General features: G+C 33.0%; 1 protein-coding gene across 1 annotated transcript in view; it reads left to right on the top strand.

The window, feature by feature from the left end:
• Positions 1-14,982, top strand: part of LOC122802509 (gamma-aminobutyric acid receptor subunit gamma-3-like) — a 934,322-nt gene that overhangs the window by 395,119 nt on the left and 524,221 nt on the right. The window lies entirely within an intron of this gene.

The raw sequence follows: 14,982 nt of genomic DNA, 5'->3' as shown, positions 1-14,982 counted from the left end.
CAGTATTTTGAATTTTCAGTCTTTTGAGATTCAGTCTTTTGTTTTTTCGATCTTCTGAAGTAGACCACTATACAAGCATATTTAAAGGTGACCTCACTTTAACTTGTATTAAAACTTTACAACTTTTGAAGATCCATCAACCAATACAAGCTTTTTTTTTTGTGAGAAAACAGCCTTCATTTGCATTTTTCCTCTGTTGAAGAGGGTTCATTACTACGGAGTAACTAAGGCTCATTGAATTCTAGCTGTCCATTTGGAAAACTTTACATATTACCATTCGTAACATGCTCCTTCCTCTGAAGTAATAATAATTGATTCCTATTTAGTTATACATAGAGTTCAGTATATCACGGCATCACATGTGGGTATCAAGCTAGGCATGCTTCACTGAAAATGAATTGCAGTTTTGATGTATGTTTTTAATTTAGTTGGGCTGAGTTCAGAAGATATAATTTGCTCCTGGAACCCATTTACTTTTAATAAACAATGTTCTTGATTTTTCCCTGACACTGCAGGGTGCTTTTCTAACATTATGGACAAACACTATTTTTTCTCAGTAGATTTAGTTTTTCTATGCTTTTCTGCCTGTGTGCCTCCCAGCCATTAATTCATTCAGAAAGAACATATTCATTTCCCTGCTCTGGGAACATCACCAGGAATTGGGTCTACTGCTATCCAAAGGGGACCATCATTCAAACAATTAGTATATTACTTTGTGCTCTCAGTAACACTGTAATAACAGCAACATTTTTGAATAGCTTAACTCTACCCTATAGGTGGTGGTGGGGGTGATATGCATGTGCACTGGCCCACTGTGTCCCCCTTACAAGGCTGCATTTCTCCACTCTTACTATGAAGGCTTTCACCCATTGGTTGTTTGGTTAGTCTAATGCCTGCCACAGGGCCACTAACTGCATGACTCCCTGCTCTGTCATACTAGTATTGTTGTGTGAATGTCTAGCTTATTCTCTTTCCACCCAGGATACCATTAGCACCTTAAAATTCCAGAGCCACTGTGAGAACTCACGTCATGTGGGCTATTTTCAGGGCTTTATTCCTCTCTGTCTCTGGCACAGTCAGTTTTCTTTTAGTATTGTACCATCTTGCTATCGCCAGCTTACAAACCTGCACTGGTTAAAGAGAAACCCATAAAGAAACAAATCAGGGTATGGCCCGAGTAGGTTATAGAGGCCCTCTAAGATGGATTTGAAAGAACCAACTGGGATATGTTCAAGGAGGCAGCCACAGTGAATCAGCATCTGAACATTGCTGAATATACTGAGATAGTGATGGCATACATTTTAAACTGTGTTAATAGGGTACACAATACCAAGAGTATCACTATTAGAACTAGCCAGAAGCCATGGCTCACAGCTAAGGTATATGAGCTTCTGAAGGAGAGAAACACAGTGTAACAAGAGGTAATCTGAGGAGGAGTATAAAGGAGGCTAAGAGGGATTATGGCAGAAAGGTACAGAGCTACTTTGAAGACATCAAGGATGCAAGGAGACTATGGCAAGGCACACAGGAGATCAGTGACTACAAAATCAGGTCAGCACACTGTGAGGACAATTTCAAATTACAGTACTCAGCCTCAGCACAGAGGAGGTAAGAAGAGACCTAAGGAGAGTGAACCCTAGGAAGGGTGCTGGCCCAGACAACATACTGGGCAAGGTGTTAAAAGTCTGTGCTGATCAACTATACACAGAACTCAAGGAAATATTTAACACATCTCTTGCCATGGCAGAAGTACCCTCATGCTTCAAGGAAACTAACATCATCCCACTACCTAAGAACACCACTCCCTCCAGCCCTCATGACTACATACCAGTTGCTCTGACATCCACTGTTTTGACATTTTTTGAGAGTCTGATCAAAATGCATCTTTCATCATGCCTACCTCCTGATTTTGACCCACTGCAGTTTGCGTACAGAGCTAACAGATCCGTAGCTGATGCCATGTCAGTAGCACTACACATCTCCCTTGTGCATTTAGAGGGCAAAGACAAGCATGTGAGGATGCTGTTCATAGACTTCAGCTCTGCATTTAATACGGTGGTACCGATGTAGCTGACAGAACAACTGGCAGCTTTAGGAATCAGTGAACATCTCTGTAACTGGATCCTGTACTTCCTGAGAAGTCTTGAGAGACCACAGAGAGTGTGTTTGGGTTAGAACACATCAAAGTGCATCACAATTAACACCAGGGTTCCACAGGGATGTGTTCTCAGCCCACTGTTATTCACCACCCCAACCCACAACTGCTATGCTAAGCACATGTCCAACCATACCATCAAGTTTGCTGATGACACCACAGTCGTGGGGCTCAGCACAAAGGAGGATGAAAGGGCGTACAGAGAAGAGGTGGCATCGCTGATCAGTTTGTGCGAGGTGAACAACCTTGACCTGAATGTAAGCAAGACCAAAGAGATTATCATCGACTTCAAGAAAAAGAGAACAAACCACCCAGTGCCCAGGATCAATGGTGAGAGTGTGGACAGGGTTAAGAGTATGAAATTCCTGAGTGTACACATACCAGAGGATCTCTCATGGTCGAGAAACACCAACCAGCTGGTCAAGAAAGTGCACCAATGCCTTTACTTTTTAAGAAGGCTGAAAAATGCTAAGCTTCCTCCTCGTATTCTCTTCACCTTCTATAGGGGTACAATAGAGAGCACCCTCACCTGCAACTTCACAGTGTGGTTTGGAAGCTGTGCAGTTACAGAAAGGAAGGCGCCACAGGGAGTGGTGAGGGTAGCAGAGAAGGTAACAGGTTCCAGTCTTCCATCAATACATCTTTATTCTGCAAGAACCATCCAAAAGGGCACCAAAATAATTCAGGGCAACACACATCTTGTGCATGGACTGTTTAAACATGTTGCATTGGGCAGGAGATATTGCAGCATCCACTATAGGACTACATGATTCAATAACAGTTTCTACCCTACAGTGATTAGACTTCTTAATTTGGGCACTATCCCATGGGTCTGGACACATAAGTACATTTTTATTTATTTGTGCAATATATACTTACATATTTTCCAAGTAAGTGCAATATTTATTTATTATCTCTATAGTCAGTATTATTTAACTCATGCAAGTGCAATATTAGACAAATACCTCAGGCATTTCAATCTGTACTGTGTTTTGCATTATTTTAAATAGGGTAGTTAATTTAACTCGGGGGTATTCTTTCCATTTATGAGTGTTGGTAAATGTCTCTACTCTTTTTTGCATGTATTGTGAGTAGTAGTATATTTGCTAGTTATGTTTATTCCTCTACTTGTATGTGTTGTTTCACTTACCTTTGTAATCTCAAGAATTGAGCTGATGCATGAAATTTAATTTAGGCTACATGTGTGTAGTTCTAAATGACAATAAAGTTTACTTTGACTTTGACTTAGATTCACTTGCACTTTTCTATCAAAATCAAAGTCTCTTTATTTCTTTTTGAACTTTAGATATTTCCTTTGCCATTCATTAAATATATATTTGGTTGAAATTAAAGGGCTTGCATTAAATCAGTGAACGCCTAAAATAGCGAACGCTGTTTAATCGACCCTTTTTATTCTAAATGGCGAAATCCCGAAAGCAAGAAACAGCATTTTTTTTCCCAGGGAAAAAAAATCACTTGACCATTTTTGGGATTTTGCCATTTCCTCCACTACGGTGCAGTCTCAGAGTTGGTATATTTAAGTAGGGGTGTGTGAAAGGGGCATAGCCTCCCACTTTATTTTGTGGGTTTTTTTTTTTTTTTTTTTTTTGTTACGGAGCAGCAATTTTTTTTTTCCATGGGAAAAAAATCACTGTTCCGTGTGTTCGGCATTTTGGTATTTTGATATATTTGGGTCAATTATACAGCGTTCACTAAGTTAAGCATTCACCGATATAATATAGACCTAAATGAAATAGCATTTTTCTCTATTAGAATTGTTACATTTCATTAAAAGTGCTGATTTACTGCTTCTACCCAGATTTAACCATTTCCAAAGCTTCAGGCATAAACTGTATACTATACTACTAACATCCTTCCATGTCTGTAGTAGCCGCATTATGGTTATGTTTCAGCCAAATGTGCCTTTAATTATCTTCTCTGCTTGTTTTTCAAAATTATCCTGCAGATTTCCTAAGGAAGCTAAAATGAGTAGCCTTATTAGTCCATTAACTTACAAGAAAGCCTGAGCAAAACCTTTGCTTCAGGAATTACTGCATTTAATAAGGTGCATCATTGGGGGCTTTTTACCAAGACATCTATTTTTTTTTTCAAAACAAGTTTATTGTTTTAACATATAAGAGAAATATCATAACAATTTTATACAGATAATTAAAAATAGGTATTATTATAATATTCAACAAAACAACTAAAGTATTTACAAAGACATCCACTACAATCAGATCAATTAATTAAACTAAAATACTGTGCTATTGAAATTAGAATTTTTTTAACAAATTTTGTAAATTATCCCATACAATAAAATGTGATGTTTTTCTAGTTGTTCTCATTCTAATTGTGCGTATTTCCATATGACACATTATATTCATAACATTTTTAAATTCATTGAACGAAGGAGGTGTATCTGAAATCCAATTTCTAGTTATTATTTTCCTAGCCACTGCTAGGATAGACCATAACAAGGGAAGCTTAATCTCTTTAACACATTGAGGTACAGGTGTGTTGAATAATATAAGAGACTTAGAAATAATGAAATTATCTGTAAAAGAGCCTGCAAAAATTCATTAATTGACTTCCAGTATTCTTTCAACTTCATACAGTCATAAAACATATGAGCCCAGTCAGCATTAATTTCTACATTACATCTCTTACATAGATTATCTTTATTATTAATTTTATTCATCATCAAAGGTGTATAAAAGATCTATGTAAAAATTTCCATGTATAAAGTCTCCAGACAATGGAAGATGTAGTTCTATAAGCAGATTCCAATATATATTGTTTATCTTGTTGAGTTGGTGGGTCCCCATTAATAGAGGTGAAATAATTCCAGTATGAATCTACATTGTAAAAAGTTTCTTGTCTGATAATTTTATGTATGTATGAAAGTTTACCTTTATCAGAAACTTTATGCTGTAAATTTATTATCAAGTAATCAATCAGTTTTGGAATAGATTCTTTAACTGTTATAGACATTAGATCTATTCTATCAATGAGATGTTGTCTAAAGATCTGAACCTCTAACCAGCAAGTTTCTCTTAGATCAAATTCTTGTTTTAAGAAATCTAAATTTTTAACTTTATTATCAGATATCAGCTGATACCAGTACTTTAGATTATTATCTATAGCTAAATGAGCTCCTTCAGAAGTAGATGACATAAGCATACCCTGAGTATAAATTATAGGAATACAATAAAATTCCATTCCCTATACTTAGGGTGCATGAATATAAAGTTACGATAACTAATAATAATATTTAATGGGTAACAGACCATATGCTTAGGTGTAATAGGTGAAGTACAAAATTCCTTTAGCAACCACAACATGGAGTTATTTATAATCATATTTTTATGTGTTAAGGAGATTTTCATGAAGTGCATACTAATTAGCTCCCAATAATCTTTCCATTTTGCGACATATGACCAATCTATTAATAAAGTAATAACTTTTATAATAGAAGAGATAAGATATAAATTAAAGTCTGGAAAAGAAATACCCCCTTGAGACCAGCTATTAGTATGTTTCTTTAATGCAATCCTAGGTCTATTATTAGGTGCCCATAAGAAATTTAACATTAGTGTATTCAGTTTCTTGATAGTTATTTTTGTAGGTGAAAGTATTATTGATTGTATTACGTATAAAATCTTGGGGAATATTATCATTTTAATAATTGTAAGTCTCTCCTCCATAGTAAAAAACATATTATTCCAGGTATTAAAAAGATTTTGTATATTAAGAAAACAGGTATTATAGTTATTATATATAATAGATTTAATATCTTTAGATAGTATTATACCTAAATAAGTTATCTGACCTGAGTTGGGTACATATTTAGTAAAATCACTAATGAGAGTATTTTTCGTGTATATATAGGTAGTATTTTAGTTTTTCTTCATTGAATATTAAACCAGAAATACTTTTAGAATTCATCATTTTATCAAATAAAGACTGCATAGAAGAATTAGATCCTGCTGATGTAATTAGAACATCATCTGCAAAAGTTGAATTTTTGATGTTGTATTTTCTTCTATTTCAAAACCCTCTATGTCAGTACTGTTTCTAATCAAATTAGCCCAAGGCTCCATTACTAAAGTGAATAATAGTGGAGAAAGTGGACATCCTTGCTTTGTACCTTTAAGAATGGGTATTTTTGTGAAACATATGTTCCTACCTTAATATAAGCCAGCGTTCCTTTGTATAAATGCTCAATTAAATTTACAAATGCATCAGAGAAATTTGTGCATTTCAGTAAGGTAAACAGATAGTCCCAACTTACTGAATCAAATGCTGAACCTATATCAAGACTAATAAGTGTTAAATCTTTCTTTTTCCTATTTGCAAAATCAATTAATGTTAAAGTTCTTCTTATATTATCAAAAGTATTTCTATTTACAATGAAGCCCGTCTGATCTATGTCTATAATGCCGGGATAATTGTCTTCAATCTATCAGCAAAAATACTCATAAACATTTTATAATCAACATTAAGTAATGAGATGGGTCGATATGAAGAACATCTAGTTGGATCTTTATTAGGTTTTAAAATTGGTGAAATAAATGTATATTGCCAAGATGGGGGGGGTTATTAACTCAGTTTGGGCCAGAATAAAAACCTTATGTATTAATGAATATGTAGTTTTAGAAAGGATTTTATATATCTCTGGTATAATACCATCATTACCCGGTGCTTTGTTTGATTTAAGCTTATTTATTTGTGTAATAACTTCTGTATATGAAATACTCTTGTCCAATAGTTTAATCTGTTGTTTATTAAGCTTTTTATTCATGTTTGTGGTTATAAACTCCTTTATTTTATCTTTAGGTTCCATGTTAATGTTGTTATGGTTAATCTTGTGAAAGTGATTTCTAAATTTGTCCAGTATTTCTGGTATACTAGAAACATTCTTCTTTTCCTTAGAGAAAAGATTTCTTTGATATGGTTTTGTTTATTCAATCTTTTTGTTTTATTTTTAAGTCTATGTAAGTATTTGGGGCTTATTGAATAAGACAACTTGTATTTCTCTAAAGTTATTTTAACTTTATGAGTTAAAATTTCTTTGTATTTCTCATTTAGTTTGTTTATTTCTTCAATAACTTTCTTGTCCATAATATTTTCTTTATTATTATGCTTATAAGAGCCCAGTTTACTTTGAATATCTAACAATTCCTTATCCCAAGATTTCCTTTTGTTATTATACCATCTGATACTTTGTCCATATAGATATGATTTTAAGGCATCCCAAACATAGACAATGGAGACTTCAGGAGTATTATTTATGTCTAGAAAATGTTGTACTTCTGAAAGTATATATTCTTTATAGTCTTTTAGCTGAGTTAAGTATGCTGGTATCCTTTTGATCTGAACATTATGAGAATTTTTTATCATGAATTCAAAAACAATTGAGTTATGATCAGATATAGGACATGAAATGATTTTGGAATTAATTAAATCTGTTACCATCTGGTTAGAAATAAAGACCCTATCTATTTTTGAATAAGTTTTGTATCTGTTAGAAAAAGGTGTATGGTAATGATTTTGACTCTATCTGATTATTAATATCATTCAAATGATAAGAATTAGCAAAATCATTTAAATGTTTTGCATTAGATGTAATTCTTCTTTTCTTTATAGTGGTAGTATCACTTTCATGTAGTATACAATTAAAATCACCAGCTAAAATAATATCCCTATAGAGAATGATATGATCTTATCAATATGATGTTTCACTGTATTAATACCAATTCCAGGTATCTAATATACATTAATTAAAGTGTAAGTCTTCCCATTAATTTGTATTGTAACCATACAAAACATTCCTTTGTCATCCTGATAAGACTTAATGGTTTTAGGAATGGGCATACTTTTATTCCATAAAATAGCCACTCCTCTTTTTTGCTGAGTGTGGTCTGAACTAACCAATACTGTATACTTATTAGTGGCTAGTTTATCAATATCTTTTTTCAAGAGATGGGTTTCTTGCAGGAAGACTAGATTGGCCTTGTGTAGATTAATGTATCTTATTAGGCTTGCCCTTTTACACGGATTATTCAATCCATTAATGTTTAAAGAAATTCCTTTTAAAGATGTCATTTGGCATTTTTAAAACTCAAGAATCTTATGATCGAAATAACAAATAACCAGATAAATAATGTTACATCTTCTCTTTTAGGTGCACCTTTAAATATAGCTGTATTTATTAAATCTCTTATGGGATTTTGTATAGGATTCAATTTTGTTTGTAGTGACAATGAGTGTACAAAATATATTGTGGATGTCAAAACTATATACATATAACAATGAACAAGTGAAAATAATGTATTGATTAAACCTTGCATCCCGCCTGGAGTTGAAAACTCCAACTTAGAGCAGTATTTACTACTCAAGTTAACCCCCTACCCTAAGCAGCAGTACCTCAGCTACCACCTTATCAATTTAGTACTAGTTATATTTAACTGAGGTTAACAGTTTTCAATTCAATTATCTATCAAGACAAAACTACACATTTGGTAAAACAGCATCATATAAACTAAAATAAACTTTTTTTTTTTTTTTTTTAAAAAACTGTTCATACTATTATATAGATCTATGCAATATATAACACTTGTATTCTAATAGCATTCAAATAATCTTAATGTTAGAAATCAAGAGGAGAGAAAATTATGTTCTAACATTCATTTAAATCAAAAACTTTGGCTAATATGATTCAGACATTACATGCATTAAGATGCATCTATTTTCTGTCATGTGAATTCTATCAACAGCTTCCAAAAAAATCTTGAATTGTTTGTATATGAGCATTTACTTAAACTCATTATTGTCAATAGAGTAAAATATTGTATTCATAAAAATTATTATAAATCATATTGCATAGTTATGCAGATTCTCAGAAACACCTGCGTTATTACCTAAAAAAAAAAAACCCATCACACACATAAACACAGACACACACACATACATATACACACACACATCTACACACACACACACACACACACACACACACACACACACACACACACACACACACACACACACACACACATACATATACACATACACATATATACATACATACACACACACACACACACACACTATATATATATATATATATATATGGTTCCCATTCAGAAGCCTGAAACATCATAAGCCTGAAAATCAAAATCCTGAAACCAAAAGCCTGAAAATTCAGAATCCTGAAAACTCAAAATCCTGAAAGCCCAAAATCCTGAAAGACCAAAATCCTGAAACTCAAAATCCTGAAAACACAAAATAGACATACTGATGTCATTGTGGCTTTGCTATTGTTAGCCCTGTGGCGTTAGGTCATGCGTTGGGGTCAGGTAAGTGTGCGGTTGGTTTTATTTTAGGGTTGGGGCGGTTTAAGTGAGTTAGGGTTAGGGCGCAGGTTAGGCATGTATGCAATAGTGACAAATATTGGGGTTAGGGGCGGTTTAAGTGAGTTAGGGTTAGGGCGCGGGTCAGGTGAGAGTGCGATAGTGACGGACCTTAGGGTTAGGGTTAGGGTCAGGGTCATTTGGTAGATATTAGTGTCTTTATAGTGACATATTAGCATTATTTGTGTTTTCAGGATTTTGAGTTTCAGGATTTTGGTCTTTCAGGATTTTGGGCTTTCAGGATTTTGAGTTTTCAGGATTCTGAATTTTCAGGCTTTTGGTTTCAGGATTTTGATTTTCAGGCTTATGATGTTTCAGGCTTCTGAATGGGAACCATATATATATATATATATATATATATATATATATATATATATATATATATATATATCTGATCTCACTGAGTTGTGTCTTTGTAGAGCACAATCCTACTTGCTGTCCCTAGAATAAATCTGTCTGCTTTATACAAAATAATGCACAGCAAACACATATTAGTAACCAGATTTTACAATCATGCTAACCTACTGCTTTAAAATATATCACATGACATTTCTTCCAGAATAGAGTTATAAGATTATTTATGCTTGTCAATCAGATGAATTAAATGAGTTATAGTAAAGTATATGTTTGGGACACAAGTTTTTAACACAGATAATTATGCTACTGTTAAGTAGATTTTCAAAAACATTTAAATAAATGTTTCATTTTCTATGCCTTCTAAAATAAGATATTTACTTGCTACAAGAAACTACATCATCTAAACTCATCATAACTGACATATTTTATGAATAGAGTATTTTTCCTGAATCTGTGGTGTGTCAGTGTGATAACCTTGTCAATGTTTATACTAACTGCTTTCAGTTTCTCTGTGAAAATTCTGTGAGTGAAGCTTCTGAGGAAACTCATGGACACTATGCATGAGACAGCCCACATCCCAGATTGTCTCCCTTAACATTTTGGCGGAAACTTATTAAAACTTGTGGCAAACATTCATTTTGTCAATAGAGTAAAATATTGTATTCATAGAAATTATTATAAATCATATTAGATAGTTATGCAGATTTTCAGAAAAAAGCCATCACACTCACACACACACACACACACACACACACACACACACACACACACACACACACACACACACACACACACACACACACACACACACATATATATATATATCTGATCTCACTGAGTTGTGCCTTTGTAGAGCACTGTCCTACTTGCTGTCCCTAGAATAAATCTGTCTGCTTTATACAAAATAATGCACAGCAAACACATATTGGTAACCAGATTTTACAATCATGCTAACCTACTGCTTTAAAATATATCACATTACATTTCTTCCAGAATAGAGTTATAAGATTATTTATGCTTGTCAATCAGATGAATTAAATGAGTTATAGTAAAGTATATGTTTGGGACACAAGTTTTTAACACAGATTATTATGCTACTGTTAAGTAGATTTTCAAAACATTTAAATAAATGTTTCATTTTCTATGCCTTCTAAAATAAGATATTTACTTGCTACAAGAAACTACATCATCTAAACTCATCATAACTGACATATTTTATGAATAGAGTATTTTTCCTGAATCTGTGGAGTGTCAGTGTGATAAAATTGTCAATGTTTATACTAACTGCTTTCAGTTTCTCTGTGATAATTCTGTGAGTGAAGCTTCTGAGGAAACTCATGGACACTATGCATGAGACAGCCCACATCCCAGATTGTCTCCCTTAACATTTTGGCGGGAAACTTATTAAAACTTGTGGCAAACATTCATTTTGTCAATAGAGTAAAATATTGTATTCATAGAAATTATTATAAATCATATTAGATAGTTATGCAGATTCTCAGGAAAAAAAAGCCATCACACTCACACACACACACACATACATACACACACACACACACACACACACACACACACACACACACACACACACATATATATATATATATATATATATATATATCTGATCTCACTGAGTTGTGCCTTTGTAGAGCACTGTCCTACTTGCTGTCCCTAGAATAAATCTGTCTGCTTTATACAAAATAATGCACAGCAAACACATATTGGTAACCAGATTTTACAATCATGCTAACCTACTGCTTTAAAATATATCACATTACATTTCTTCCAGAATAGAGTTATAAGATTATTTATGCTTGTCAATCAGATGAATTAAATGAGTTATAGTAAAGTATATGTTTGGGACACAAGTTTTTAACACAGATTATTATGCTACTGTTAAGTAGATTTTCAAAAACATTTAAATAAATGTTTCATTTTCTATGCCTTCTAAAATAAGATATTTACTTGCTACAAGAAACTACATCATCTAAACTCATCATAACTGACATATTTTATGAATAGAGTATTTTTCCTGAATCTGTGGAGTGTCAGTGTGATAAAATTGTCAATGTTTATACTAACTGCTTTCAGTTTCTCTGTGATAATTCTGTGAGTGAAGCTTCTGAGGAAACTCATGGACACTATGCATGAGACAGCCCACATCCCAGATTGTCTCCCTTAACATTTTGGCGGGAAACTTATTAAAACTTGTGGCAAACATTCATTTTGTCAATAGAGTAAAATATTGTATTCATAGAAATTATTATAAATCATATTAGATAGTTATGCAGATTCTCAGAAAAAAAAAGCCATCACACTCACACACACACACACATACATACACACACACACACACACACACACACACACACACACACACACACACACACATATATATATATATATATATATATATATATATATATATATCTGATCTCACTGAGTTGTGCCTTTGTAGAGCACTGTCCTACTTGCTGTCCCTAGAATAAATCTGTCTGCTTTATACAAAATAATGCACAGCAAACACATATTGGTAACCAGATTTTACAATCATGCTAACCTACTGCTTTAAAATATATCACATGACATTTCTTCCAGAATAGAGTTATAAGATTATTTATGTTTGTCAATCAGATGAATTAAATGAGTTATAGTAAAGTATATGTTTGGAACACAAATTTTTAACACAGATTATTATGCTGCTGTTAAGTAGATTTTCAAAAACATTTAAATAAATGTTTCATTTTTATGCCTTCTAAAATAAGACATTTACTTACTACAAGAAACTACATCATTTAAACTCATTATAACTGACATATTTTATGAACAGAGTATTTTTCCTGAATCTGTGGTGTGTCAGTGTGATAACCTTGTCAATGTTTATACTAACTGCTTTCAGTTTCTCTGTGAGAATTCTGTGATTTGAAGATTCTGAGGTAACTCAAGGACATTGTGCATAAGACAGCCCACATCCCAGATTGTCTCTCTTAACATTTTGGCGGAAACTTATTACAAACTAGTGACAAACATTCATTTAGCAGTGTAAATGCATCTAAACATGGCAGAACCTCCACAATGTATTCCACAGATCATCACAGCCTCTATGCAAGTGAAATTAAACTCAAAATTACCAACAAGTAATAAAACTCAGCATTCTTCTCCCAACTCAATTTTCATACAAATCCTATTATTCACTGTGCCCACACAGTCAAAAGCATTTCTATATATTAATAAAGAAAAGAAAAGAGTAGAAAATAAAAGGGAGTGAGGCAGAAATAAAAAATGTAAGAGAAAGCTGTAAGAAGTATATACAATGGAATGTTACTTACTGTTTATATTAATAGAGTTAAAAATAAAACATATTATTTACTCTTATTTAGTTCTGATTATTATTAGTTAAAGCATGACAGATTATTTAGAAACAAGCATAAGCAGTATAATCAAGAAAGTATAATTAGAAATAGCATTTGAAGAACTTATAAACTTTTACAAGAAATAAATATGTTATTATTCTATTAATGATATTTTCATTACTGTTCTCTCCCTGCCCACCCCCACCCTTTACCCACTACATAATCTAAATAGAATGTCATTGTTTAAACAAAGAAAATAATAAAAGAAGAAGGAAAAAAAAGGTAAAGATAAAAAAATGTATCAAATTACTAACCTTACTTTTGCAGAAAGAAAAACAAATCGAGTCACAGCCTGCCATTAAATCCTCAGGCATTTTGACTGGTTATGAAACAAAACATTTCTTTGCACATAGAGAATAACTTTGATTAAATCTTTTCCAAAATATTTGTGGCTTTCTGGAAATGCAGGAACTATATTCAAAAGATTAATAATGAACTAAAATGATGAGAGAGAAAAAAACATATAACAAATCATTTGTTTTTAGTCTCTTCTTCTTCTCTGAAGTCTTCCAGGAAGCTTCAGTTGCCAATCTCTTTAATGAAGAACTAGCCCATTCCATTTCTTCTATTTTATCCAAAATCCTTTTTCTTTGACAAACAGTAAAGCAGAGTCTAAATCATCAAGACCTTAGGACCATCAGGAAGGAAGATTTTAAGCTTGGCAGGAAACACAAGGTATGTTTTAAACTGTGCTTTAAGCTCCCTTATTAGTGGCAGAAAAACTTTTCTTTTAGCAATTACCATGGAAGAATAGTCATTGTCAAAACGCACAGTTGTCTCATTAAACTTAACAGGAGCTTTAGCCCAAGCAGATTTAAGAACCATCTCTTTATCAAAAGATGATAGAAATCTAACTATAACTGATCTAGGATAGTTTTGTTAGAGTTAGTATTAGCTATAGATCTATGTGCTCTTTCGATACCAAAGAGAATGCTTCTGGTAAATCTAAAGTTTTAGGGAGCCATGTTGTTAAAAAAGAAGTAATATTGTTACCTTCAATATTTTCTGGCAGTCCAAAAATCCTAATGTTATTGCGCCTAGATCTATTTTCCAGGTCATCCAGCTTTGTTTGTAAATGTGTATTTTGTTTCAGCAGAAACTCAATGTTGATTTCCTGTTCTTGTATTTTATTTTCCATGTCATTCACAGCTTCTTCTATGCCTGTCATCTGGATCTTCTGTTGTTGCAGGTCCATATGTAACAAGTCTATTTGTTTTGTAGTTTTTCTATGAAAGTGTCTATTTTAGTATCCATTTTATCCATCTTAGCAGTAAGTTGCTGGACTATAATTATCAGAGACTGAAGTTCTTTCTTGATGCTGGAGTCTTGAGAATTTGTCTTACTGGAACTCATTTCAGACTGATAAACTGACAGGAAAATTTCCAAAGTAATTTCTGACAGGAATATTATTAAGATTTCCTTTCTTTTTTAGATATAGTTCAAGAACTATATAAAACAAACATATTTAGAAAGAAAATTACTTCAAGAATTAATTTTTTAAGTAATTAATTCCTGTCAATGTAATGAAATTGGTGGAGCTGAAGAAATCTGCTGCTATCCTGTGTTCATCCTTGGCCACGCCCCCTAAGACATCTATTTTTGAAGTTGGTGGATCAAACTGCCAGTATTAGTTTTTCTGTGT

This window comes from Protopterus annectens, chromosome 5.part0 (assembly GCF_019279795.1).
Source record: "Protopterus annectens isolate FY-2018-M chromosome 5.part0, PAN1.0, whole genome shotgun sequence".
NCBI lineage: Eukaryota > Metazoa > Chordata > Ceratodontiformes > Protopteridae > Protopterus > Protopterus annectens.
Note: the sequence above shows the minus strand (reverse complement) of the source record. Positions and strands in the feature narration are given on the sequence as shown.